The sequence below is a fragment of the Neofelis nebulosa genome, chromosome 8 (assembly GCF_028018385.1).
Source record: "Neofelis nebulosa isolate mNeoNeb1 chromosome 8, mNeoNeb1.pri, whole genome shotgun sequence".
Taxonomy (NCBI): domain Eukaryota; kingdom Metazoa; phylum Chordata; class Mammalia; order Carnivora; family Felidae; genus Neofelis; species Neofelis nebulosa.
In genome coordinates, this window is record NC_080789.1 from 98,109,371 (window position 1) to 98,123,405 (window position 14,035).

Consider the following 14,035-nt stretch of genomic DNA (forward strand, 5'->3'; position numbering starts at 1 on the left):
GAATTATATCTCGTTCAGCCGTTATAAATAAATTCTTGCAAAGAAGTTTGCTGCACGATAAAGGCCAAACTTAATTCCTTATACACTTATGTGTATGAATGAGGAAACGTCTATTTCTTTAAGAAATTTAGAACTAGATCTTTAGATTTTTCAGTTTCAAAATGAACACTAATTCTCACCTGCCACCCCCACCCCCACCCCCAGTTTTATAGAACTAGGTATCTCTGCATTAGATGTACCATTTATTGTCAAGTACTCTTATCTTGGACCACAGTCCCTGACTTTGCTTAGCTGTAGAGATGAATAACCAAAGAGTAACTTATGCAGAATTGAATGTGGCTAAATACTCAAAGAGGCAGCAAATAAAACCTAAGGGCACTAAAACTTCCATTTTGGTAACTGAGCGGGAAATAACCTATGCAGAACTAAACCTTCAAAATGCTTCTCAGGATCTTCAAGGGAATGATAAGAACTAACACTGCAAAGGTAAACCATTTAATAGACACAAGAGTATAACTATTCTAGCATGTGCAGTTGGGGTGCCAAGTTATGGGGTAAGTATAGAGAATAAGTTTACATATTTTTCATTTGGGAGGATCAGAGCTTAAAGTTGGAATACGGTATTCTGATTGAAATCTGAGGACTAACTTTGTTCAGGCGTTGTTATACTTCCTCATCTTTACCAACATCTCATGGAGCATTATGCAATGGCATATTTTAAGAGAAGATTACAATGGTGGATATGAGTTTGGAGTCCAAGTTTATATATATGATATCTTTTGCATATGGGTTCTTTTTCTAAACAATTGTGTTCATCCATCTTTTCTCAGTGTTTGATTTTTCTTCCTGCAGATTTACCATCATCTCTGAAGAAGCTCAAGGCTGGGATCCTAGGAATCATCCGCCTTATCTTGATAGCCACTGTGGGTAACTGATAGCTGTTATTCCCTGTAAGTAATTTTTGAAAGATGGTAAAGGAACTTTTCACTTTAATGATTGTCAGTGCCTCTAAATATTTCACAATATTACACAAGAGAACTTACATTTTAATGTATTTTTTTGCACTAAAATTATTCTGAATTTTTCCTAGGTATAATAACAGAATGACCATCGAGAAAATCATATATATGAGAATATTATATACATATATAAATATATAATGACTCAAAGACATGCTTTAGGGGACTGAAAAACCTTTGTGAAAAATACAAATTAATTTCTGAGATTGGCTAAAAATTATATTGTAAGGGATGGTGAAGTTTGGTCCTTTGGGCTTTTGAAATATTTTCCCTCCACATCTTCATTTCTTTATTAATTTTTCTTTGAAATATCTATTTTATTTCAGATCATTCTAATCTAAAACAATACATCAAATATCAAATTAAGAAACTAAAATTATTATTTTTTTTTTTTTAATTTTTTTTTTCAACGTTTTTTATTTATTTTTGGGACAGAGAGAGACAGAGCATGAACGGGGGAGGGGCAGAGAGAGAGGGAGACACAGAATGGGAAACAGGCTCCAGGCTCTGAGCCATCAGCCCAGAGCCTGACGCGGGGCTCGAACCCACGGACCGCGAGATCGTGACCTGGCTGAAGTCGGACGCTTAACCGACTGCGCCACCCAGGCGCCCCGAAACTAAAATTATTAAGACCTATTTAGATCAGTATTAATTTTTATGAGGATTACTTTAATTTTTTTAGGTACTGTAATACCAGAGCTGAATAATTCTTCCCTGGTAACAAGGATCTATAAACATATACAATGATTTTCAAAGTTCTGATATTAATAAAGTTTATATTTTGTGTTCATCTTAGGGTAGACAAAATGATAAATATTTTTTGAGGGAATGTAAATTATAAAATTAGGCAATCCATGTTCATAAATACTGATTAGAGAAAACTATTTCCTCTTCACTAACAATGTGAAGAAATATTCATTTAAAATTATTATATCCATTGTTGCCAATTGGCTCAAATTTCTTCCTTCCCATTATAAGTGATAAAAAATTTACTATTCTAAAAATGTGGTTTTGTTCAATGACTTTCAGGACAAGAATAGATGGGTATTTTTGTTTGTTTCCTTTATATGGACACATAAAGTAGGGGATAAGAGACTAACCCTTCTCTGTGAGTGTCTGTGAATGTGTTTTGTTGTATATTACCAGCTTATGAGTGTGCATAGCTATGTTATGTACATGTAATGTTTATAACTATTACAAATAGGTAAATTAATTTTCATTTCAAAAATTCAAACTGTTTTGGATAATAATTTATAATCTTTCCTCAGTGTATCATTGTAGTTATTGTCCAAAGGAGTGGTTAACATGTCCCAACAATTTTTATTACTTTAATTTTGAAGAAAAAAACACAACACACATGGAATGAGAGTTTGAAGGCCTGTGCTTCTAAGAACTCTAACCTGCTCTACATCGATGATGAAGAGATAATAGTAAGATTTCAAATGTTTCCAGCATTTTGTTAAAAACTTGTTTCAGTCAATATTACATTTTTGGTGTATATTTGTAGTTTATTATTTAAAAGCCTATTAATATTCCATTATTTGACTTCATGATATTTTATTTATATATTTTTTACTATTGATGCATGTTTGATAATTTCCAGTTCTTCCTTTTTGTAGAAAACCATGCTTCTGTAATTTTTTTTTGTCTAAAATAAACTTTGCTATTTAATTGACCAGACATCAAAGAAACTAAACACGATTACGCAGACTGATGCAAAAGTGAATTGAAGCATGTAATTATGAATCAGATCATGAACAGGACTTCCCCTCTCCAGCAGTCCTGCTCCTGCTTCTTTGTATTCTCTTATCATTCCTCCTCCTCCTTCCTTTTCAACCACTGTCCTGACTTTTTGTCTCTTGGTTTGGTTTTGAACTTCATATACATGGAGTCACGCAGTATGCATTTTTGTTCCTCTTTTCATTCCCGTATGCTATTTCTTGGAATTCACCAATATTATCCCATTTATCTATAGTGTGTTAACTCTTACTTCTAAACTGTGTGAATATAACATTTTAAAATACATTCTACTGATGTCTCTTGGGAGTGAGGATGTGAGTCTTATGCCCCCAAGAATACAAAGGTTTCCTGGGTCTAGTATTTTTATCATGGGATGTCTTTCGCTGGTCCTACCTTTCTCTGGTAGGATTAGTGATTTCCAAGGGCTAAGGGGAGGTAGGATAGGAAACAACTGTGTTGTACAGTGTTTCCTTCTGGGGTGATGAAATTTTCTAGAGTTGGATAGTGCTGATGTTTGCAAGCTGTGTGAATATATTAAAATTCATTGATTAATCACTTCAAATGGATGAATGTTATGCTGTGTAAATGAAACCTCAATAAAGCTGTTAAAAATAAACTCTTGAAATTGTGTTTGCATTTAATCTTTAATCTGTAAAGATTAGTCATTTTTACAATATTGCCTCTTCTGATTTGTATCGTGTTGGATCCTTCCATTAAATAGGTTTTCTTTAATTTCTTCCTATTATAGTTTGTATGTTTCTATACTGAAGTCTTACAGAAATATGAGTATTTCAGTTATGCTTCTGTAAATGGCATCCTTATTTTTAAATTTTTAGAAGCTTTTGCTATTGTAAATAGAAATACAATTGAAGTTTACATGTTGGTATTATATAGAACGACTTTACTGATTTTATGTATTAATTCTACCATTTCAAATAAATGGTCTTCTGGATGTTTTATATACACAAGCTATTTCAGCTGTAAATAATCACAGTTTTATTTCTTCTTTCCAGGTGTAATTATGTATTTTTTTCTTGACTTATTTTCACAGGCTAGGGTTTTATTTCCAATGTTGAATAGAAAATACAGTAAATGTTCTATATGCAGTATTCCTTATGTTAGGGGTTAATATTTCAATATTTTATCTTCAAGTATGAGGTTTGTTTTAAGGTTTCTTTGTTTGTTTAAATCACACTTTTCTCATGTTAAAGCAATTCCATAATATTCCTTTTTTTCTAACAGATTTTATAATCGGTTACATTTATATTATTTTTCCATCAATTGGAATGATGTTTTCTCTGTATAGTACTTATAAAGTAATTAAATTATTCTTTAAAATATTAAAGTCATCTTACACTTCTGAAATAAAACCACAAGGATAATTCTGTATTGTTCTTTTTTAAAAAATCAGTGCATATATTATACTAAACTAGTCACATTTACATAGAAATGTGCCATTTCCAGCTTCACAGAAAATTCTCTAACTATAGTTTACTTAAAATAGAAGTCAGTAAACAAAAATCTGAAGATCCTTATATAGTTTTAAATTTAGTAATATATTCCTAATTAACACGTCAGCCATAGAAATGAATATTCACAATGACTATTCACTATTTTTATATGAAGTACAAAGAAAACATAACAGCAAAAATCTGTCTTGTGAGATATAATAGTGTATATAAGAATTTTTTCTTCACCCATTCACAAAGAGATTAGACTGAGTTTTCATTGATAGCTATGTTTTGTTATCAAGGCTATATTGGGAAGCATATCTCTTTCCCTAGCGCCTGAAAGATTTTATATCCATATAGGTAAATCCTCAACTTTCTTTGTGCAAGAGTACTGCTCTAATATATATATTACATATATTATTACATATTATTATATATTATTATTCCACATATCATTCCGTATATATTATCACATATATTACATATATATTATATTTATATTACATATAAATTTATATTACATATATAATATGCATATGTATATTACATATACATATATATTACATATACACATATATATGTAATATATTACATGTATTACATACATATTATATTACATATACATATGTATTTTAGATTACTATATATATTATTATATATATTATTATTACATATATTATTACATATATATTATCACATGCATATTATTACATGTTACATATATTTATATTACATATAAATTTATATTACATATAAAATGTACATATGTACACTACATATACATATCTATATTATATATAAATATAATATACATGTAATATATATAAATATTTAATTGAAGTATAGTTGACATATATTAGTTTCAGGTGTTTGATATAGTGATTTGACAATTCTGTATATTACTCAATGCTCACGATGATAAGTGTAGTTACTCTCTGTCACCATACAAAGTTATTACATTATTGACTATATTCTCTATGCTGTACTTTTCATCCCTGTGACTTATTTTGTAACTGGAATTTTTGTACTCCTTAATCTTCTTTACCTATTTTGTCCTATCCACCCCCACCAAGCAACCACCAGCTTGCTCTGTGCATTTCTGATTTCTTTTTGATTGTACAACTGTTTTATTTTAGATTCCACATCTAAGTAAAATGTATGGTGTGTTTGTCTTACTCTGACCTATTTCACTTAGCATAATATCCTCTAGGTGTATTGATGTTGTTGTAAATGGCAAGATTTTATATATATATATATATATATATATATATATGTAAAGGTTTTATATATATATGTAAAGGTTTTATATATATATATATGTAAAGGTTTTATATATATGTAAAGATTATATATATATATATATATAAAGATTACATATATATATGTAAAGATTATATATATATATAAAGATTACATATATATGTAAAGATTATATATATGTAAAGATTGTATGTATATAATCTTTACATATATATAATACATATAGCATATTATATATAATATAATAATCTTTATATATATATATATATATAACATTTTCTTTATTCATCTATTATAGACATCTATGCTGCCTCCATATTTAGGCTATTGTAAATGATGCCACAATAAACATACAGGTGCTTATATCTTTGGAATAAAAGTTTTCAATTTTTTTGGATAAATAACCAGAAGTTAATTTCTGGGTGTTATGGCATTTCTATCTTTAATTTTTTGAGGAACTGCATATTGTTTTCAATAGTGGCTGCAACAATATGATTATGTTATATTTTTAAGTGTCATTATTCACTACTAATGCCATCTGAGTTTACAGATTTTTTTTTGTATGAAGGTTTATATAATGAATTCAGTTACTTTAATACATGTTTCAAATGAAAGAACAAGACAAAATCTCAGAAAAAGATCAAAATGAAATGGAGGTAAACAATCTACCTGATAAGAAGTTCAAAGTAATGGTGAAAAAGATGCTCACCAAGTTCTGGAGAAGAAAGGATGAGCACAGTCAAATTTCAAAAAATAAATGGAACATATAAAAAAAATCAATCAGAACTGAAGTGTATGATAACTAAAACTTAAAAATACACTAGAAGGAATCAACAGAAAATTAGGTGATGTAGAAGAAGGGATCAGTGATCTGGAAGATGGGGTAGTGGAAATCATAGAAGCAGAAGAATTTTTAAAAATGAGAATAAGAAAATTCTGGACATCAGTTTACTAATATTTGCATTGCAAGAATCCCAGAAGAAGAAAATAGAAAAAGCAAAAACACTTACTTGAATAAATAATAGCAGAAAACTATACTGACTTGGGGAGGCAAACAGACATCTGGGTCTAAGAAGCACAGAAAACTCCAAACAAGATGAATGCAAAGTGGTCCACAACAAGACACATACTAACTAAAATGGCAAAAATTAAATACAGAGAATCTTAAAAGCTGAAAGAGAAAATTAGCTAGTTATATACAGGAGAAGCCCCATAAAACTGTCAGCTGAATTTTCAGCAGAAACTTTATAGGTCAGAAAGAATTGGCATTGTATACTCAAAATGCTGAAAAGGAAAAGCCTAAACCAAGAATTCTCCACTGGCAAGGTTATTCAGATTTGAGAAATAAAAGGTTTCACAGACCAACAAAAGTTAAAAAAGTTCATGACATCTAAACTGGACTTACAAGAATGTTAAAAAAAACTTTTTAAGGAAAAAGAAAAAGTCATAAATAGAAGTGTGAAAGTTATAAAAGAAGAAATCTCACTGGCAAAAACCAAGCATATATTAAAGGTCATGGATCAACCACTTATAAAGCTAATATGAAGATTAAAAGACCAAAGTGGAAATATCAACTAAACATAATTGGTTAAATGATACACAGTGTAAAAAGAAGTAATACATTGTGTCAAAGGCACAAAATATGTTGGGGGAGGGTAGTAAAAATGTAATACAGAATGTGTTTGAACCTAAGCAACTATTAACTTAAAATAGGCTGTTATGTACATGTGTTATATCTATGAACCTTACAGGAACCACAAACCAAAATCTTACTATAGTCACACACACAAAATACAGAAAGGAGTCAGAACATAACACTAAAGAAAGTCATCAAAACACAAGAGAAGAAAGCAAAACACAACACACCCTCAAACCAAAAAATAAACAAGCAAACAAACAAATAAACAAACAAAAAACCCAGAAAAAAAGTACAAAACAACCAGGAAACAATTAACAAAATGGCAGTAAGTTCATAGCTATCAATAATTACTTTAAATGTAAATGAACTAAATGCTTCAATCAAAGGACTGAATAGTGACTGACTGGATAAGAAACAAAACCCATCTATATGCCCTCTACAAGAAACTCATTTCAGACCTAAAGACACACACTGACTAACAGAGAAAAGATGGAAAAAAATACCCCATTGCACATGGAAATAAAAAGAAAGGTAAGGTAGCAGTACTTATATCAGACAAAATAGATTTTTAAAAAAATTTTTTTAACGTTTATTTATTTTTGAGACAGAGAGAGACAGAGCATGAACGGGGGAGGGGCAGAGAGAGAGGGAGACATAGAATCGGAAGCAGGCTCCAGGCTCTGAGCCATCAGCCCAGAGCCCCACGCGGGGCTCGAACTCACGGACTGTGAGATCGTGACCTGAGCTGAAGTCGGAAGCTTAACCGACTGAGCCACCCAGGCGCCCCAAGACAAAATAGATTTTAAACAAAAGTGTAACAAGAAAGGAAGAAGGGCATTACATAATGATAAAGGGAAAAATCCAACCGGAGGATAGAACAATTGTAAATATATATGCAGTCAACATAGGAGTACCTAAACAAATAAAGCAAATATTAAGAGACACAGGAGAGAAATTGACAGTAATGAAGTAATAGTAGGAGACTTTAACACCTCTCTTGAATCAGTAGGTAGACTATCAAAACAGAAAATCAATAAGGAAAGAGAGGCACATTAGACTAGATGAACTTAATACATATGTACAGAACATTACATCCCAAATCAGCAGAGTGCACATTCTTTTTAAGTGCACTTGGAACATTTTGCAGAATAGATTTCATGTCAGGTCACAGAACAAGTCTCATGAAATTAAAGAAGACTGAAATCATATCATGCATCTTTTCTGAGCATCAAGGTATGAATCGAGAAATCAATTACAAGAAAAAAATTTGCTAAAACTCAAACATGTGGAGGCTAAACAACATCTTACTAAACAAAAAATGGTTCGACGAAGAAATCAATGAGAAAATAAAAAATTCCTGGAGAAAAATGAAAATTAAACAATAATGTCTCAAAATCTTGAGACACATCTAAATCAGTTTAAAGAGAAAAGTTAACAATGATACAGACCTATCTCAATAAATAAGAAAAAATCTAAAATAAACAGTCTATCTTTATATCTAAGGGAATTAGAAAAAGATATCTATCTATTTATATATGTACATAACACACATATCTATTAAATATACTAGAAGGAAATATATGAAAAAGTAATATATGAAGAAGATGAGAATGGAAATAATTGAAACATAGACTATAAACACCACAGAGATGATCAAGGAAACTAAGAGCTACTTCTTTGGAAAAAATATAGAAAATTGGAAAATCTTTAGCTAGAATCATCAAGAAAAAAAGAGTGAGGGCCTAAATACATTCAGAAATGAAAGGGATAAATTAAAACAGACACCTGAGAAATACAGAATATCGTGAGAGACTTAGGGTGAACAATTATATGCCAACAAACTGGATAACCTAGAAGAAGAAGATAACTTTCCAGAAATATACAATCTTTCATAACAGAATCAGGAAGAAAAATAAAATCTGAAAAACAATTAATAGTAAAGAAATTGAATTACTAATCAAACGACTCCCAACAAACACATATCCAGGACCAGATGGTTTCACAGGTGAATTCTACCAAACTTTTAACGAAGAATTAATACCTATTCTTCTCAAATTAGTTCTAAAATTGAAAACAAAGGAAAGCTTCCAAATTCATTCTATGTGGCCAACGTTTCCCTGATATCAAAACTAGATAAGGACACCAAATTCAAAAATATAATATGCTCATATTCCCAGTAAACATGCAAAAATCCTCACCAACATATTAGCAAACTGAATTAAACAACACATTAAAAGGATCGCACACCATGATCAGGTGGGATTTATTACATGTATGCAAGAATGGTTCGATAACTGCAAATCAATCAACTTGATACATCATGTTAACTACATGAAAGATTAAAATCATATGATCATATGATTAAGATAAAGCACTTGACAAAATTCAACATCTGTTTATGATAAAAACTACAAAGAAAGTGTATAGAAAGGGAATGTACGGGGCGCCTGGGTGGCTCAGTCGGTTAAGCGGCCGACTTCGGCTCAGGTCATGATCTCGCGGTCCGTGAGTTCGAGCCCCGCGTCGGGCTCTGTGCTGACAGCTCAGAGCCTGGAGCCTGTTTCAGATTCTGTGTCTCCCTCTCTCTCTGCCCCTCCCCTATTCATGCTCTGTCTCTCCCTGTCTCAAAAATAAAATAAAAAATGTTAAAAAAAAAAAAAAGAAAGGGAATGTACATCCACATAATAAAGGCCATATATTACAAGCCCACAACTAACATCATTCTCAACAGTGAAAAGCCAGAAACTTTTGCTTTAAGACCAAGATAAAGACAAGATATCTATTCTTATCATTTTTTATTCAACACAGTACTATAGGTCCTAGCCACAATAATCTGAAAAAACAAAACAAAACAAAAAAGACATCCAAATTTATAAGGAAAAAGTAAAACTGTCACCATTTGCAGATGGCATGATACTGTAGATAGAAAAATCTAAAGATTCTACTAAATAACTATTAGAACTAATAAATGAAACAAGTTAAGTTGCAAGATACAAAATTTAAATGTAGAAATCTGTTGCATTTCTACACACTAATAACAAACTATCAAAAAGTGAAATTAAGAAAAAAATGCCATTTATAATTGCATCTACAAGAATAAAATACCTAGGAATAAATTTAAGTAAGCCCAATAAAGCCTTATATCTGAAATAAGACATTGATAAAAGAAATTAGAAGATGACATAAATAAATGGGAAGATATACTGTATTTATGGCAGGATGAATTAATATTGTAACTATATCCGTGCTCCCAAAACAACCTACAGATTCAATGCAATCTTTATCAAAATGCCAATAGAATTTTTCAAAGAACTAGAATACATTATCCTAAAAATTTTGGAACTACAAAAGACTCAATATCCAAAGCCATCTTTAGAAACAAGAACAAAACTGAAGATATTATTTTCTTACATTTCAAACTATACTAGAAAGCTATAGTAATCAAAATAATATGGTACTGGCACAACAATAGACTTATATAAATCAATGGAACACAATGGAAAGCCCAGAAAGAAACATGTACTTATATGGTAAATTAATATGACAAAGGATGCAAAAATATACAATGGGTTAAAGACCATCTTCAATAAATGGTGCTGAAAAATTGGACAACTACATGCAAACAAACAAGCAAAAAGAATCTGGACAACTTTTTTACACTGTATATAAAAATAAAAAAGCTTAAAGACCTGAAGCCATAAAACACAAAAAAGGAAAACCCAGTAAATTCTTGGACAAAGGTCTTAAACTATTTTTTGGATCTGTCTTCTTAGGCAAGGGCAGCAAAAGCAAAAATAAACAAGTGGGGATATATATATATATATATATATATCTACACACACATATATATATATATATATATATATATATATATATAAATTAAAAATCTTTCACGCAGCAAAGGAAATCATAAACAAAAATGTGCAACCTACTGGTGGCACATGATACTTGCAAATGATATATCCACAAGGGATTAATATTCAAAATACACAAAGATTTCTTACAACTCAAAACCCCCCCAAAACCCCCAAACAATTAAAAGATGGGCAGAGAAACTGAATAAACATTCTTTCAAAGAAGATGTATAGTGGTCAACAGACACATTAAAAGATACTCCACATCTCTAATCATCAGGGAAATGCAATTCAGAACCACAATGAGATATCACCTCACACTTGTTAAAATAGATAGAATCAAAATGACAATAAATAACAAGGGCTGGTGAGGATGTAGACAAAGACCCCTCATATGCTGCTGGTGGGAATGTAAATTACTGTAGCCAGAAGAGAAAAGAATATGGAGGTTACTCAAAAAATTAAAAGTAAAAACACTTTAAGATACAAAAATTCCACTTCCAGGTGTTTTTTTCTGAATAAAATGAAACCATTAATTGAGGAGTTGTAGGCACCCTATTTTTACTGTGGCATTATTTACAATACCCAGGATATGTCAGACCAAGAAAGACAAACACTGTGTGATTTTACATATATATGGAATAGAAAAAGGAAAGCAAAGCAAAACAAAACAAAACAAAAACAGAAACGAGAAACCAACAATTAAGTGGTACAAGCACTCAGTTAAAAATAAATAAATCACAGGAGGAAGGAGGAAGTTGGTGGCAGAATAAAAGGAACTTAGGCTTGTCTTGTTCCAAAAACACAACTAGATAACTATCAGATCATCCTAAATATCCCAGCAAGTGACCTAAAAACTGACAGAACAAACTCAACAACTAAAGGGACAGAAGAGGCCACATCAAAGAAGGAAGTGCAGAGATGTGGTTTAGGGAAGAAAGGGATCATGAGTGCTGTGGAGGGAAGGGAGCCATGGTCACGGATAAGGGTGAGAGAGAGGTGCACACAGGAACACAAAGAGAACCTTTCCCCAAAGCCATGGCTTGGAAAACAAGAGGCTGAATTTCATGAGTTTTTGCAACTATAGGGCTTAATGTCTGGAGTTTTAAGGGTCCATGAGCTTGACTAGGATAGAGCCCTGAAGGCACCACCCTGCTCCTGGAGAGAAGGCAAGCAAACAACATGCGGGCAGATGGCATGGAAATAGCAATCTGAAGAACACCCGGGGCACACGCGGGGGTGATTATTCACTCTTATCGGAGCACACCCCTGAGAGGCAGTGTTGACTGAAATGCCTCTCCTGGCAAAAAGGAGGGGGCCTATGCCATTTCCCTCTCCTGTATCTAGCATAAACACCCACCCACCTTCAGGAAGCATTGCAGTGAAACACTGGCTGCCTAACTTACTTACACCAAGCCCATCACCCCTGCGTCCTGGCAGGACTGGCCTTTTCAGTCAAGTTTATGTCAGTCCCAGAGTGGTGGACCCCTCCCCTAAAGACCAGCACAAACCCCTGCCCACACCTCTGACCAGAGAGTTCTTCAGGGTCTCAATTCTGGTGGAGTTTGTGTTGAAAGAAAGAGAGAGAGAGACAGAGAGAGGAAGGAAGGAAGGAAGGAAGGAAGGAAGGAAGGAAGGAAGGAAGGAAGAAGGGAGGGAGGGAGGAAGGAGAAAGGGAGGGAGGAAGGAGGGAGGGAGGGAGGAAGGAGGGAGGGAGGGAGGTAGGAGGGAGGGAGGGAGGGAGAAAGGAGGCAGGGAGGGAGGAAGGAGGGAAGAAATGTCTTATACTTTGAGAATAATAGGTATTAACCCCTCTTTAAATATTTAATAGAGTTCACCTGTGAATCCATCTGGCCCTAGAATTTTGTTTGTTGGGAGTTTTTTGACTACTGATGATTTTTGTTGCTGGTTACCCATCCGTTCAAGTTTTCTATTTCTTCCTGATTCAGTTCTAGGAGCTTATATGTTTCTAGGAATTTATCCATTTCTTCCAGGTTGTCCGATTTGTTGGTTCATAGTTTTTCATAATCTCTTATAATTGTATTTCTGTGCTGTTGGTTGTTATTTCTCCTTTCTCATTTGTGATTTTATTTATTTGAGTCCTTTATCTTTTCTTTATGATAAGTTCCCGGGTGGCTCAGACGGTTGAGTACACACACACACACACACGCACACACGATGGAATATCATTCAATCAAAAAGAATGAAATCTTGCCATTTGCAACAATGTTGATGGAGCTACAGTATATTATGCTAAGCAAAATAAGTCAGCCAGAGGAAGACAAATACCATATGATTTCACTCATATGTGGAAATTAAATAAAACAAACAGTAAAGGGAAGAGGGTGGGGAGAGGGGCAAAGCAAGAAACAGGCTCTCAACTATGGAGAACAAACTGATGGTTGCCGGAGGGGAGGCGTGTGGGAGGATGGGTTAAATAGATGATGGGGATTAAGGAGTGCACTTGTGATGAGCACCGGGTGTTGCACGGAAGTGTTGAATCCCTATATTGTACACCTAAAACTAATGTTACACTGTTTGTTAACTAACTGGAATTTAAATAAACACTTAAAAAATAAGTAAGTCACCGGGGTATTAATTACAGCGTAGGGAATATAGTCAATAATATTTTTATAACTTAGTGTGCTGACATATGGTCATAAGATTTATAAGGGTGAACATTTCATTCTGTGTAGAGTTTGACTCACTGTGTTATACACTGGAACTAATATAATATTGTATGTCAACTATGCATCATTAACAGATAAAATTATCCCCCACTGTTGCAAAGGAAAAACTACAGACCAGTAGACACCTACGTGTAAAAATCCTTGAAATTGCATTTTACAAGTACTTTTTGGGGGCACCCAGGTGGCTTAGTTGGTTAAGCCGCCAACACTTGATTTCAGCTCGGATCATGATGTCACATTTTTTTTCAACATTTATTTATTGTTGAGAGACAGAGTGTGTGCAGGGAAGGGGAAGAGAGAGAGGAAGACACAGAATCTGAAGCAAGTTCCAGGCTCTGGGTTGTCAGCACAGAGCCCGATGTGGGACTTGAAATCATGAACT

General features: G+C 32.9%; 1 pseudogene; it reads left to right on the forward strand.

Moving 5' to 3' along the window:
- The first annotated feature begins 299 nt into the window (after positions 1–299).
- LOC131483884 (NKG2-A/NKG2-B type II integral membrane protein-like) lies at positions 300–4,010 on the forward strand (annotated as a pseudogene).
- Positions 4,011–14,035: the final 10,025 nt, after the last annotated feature.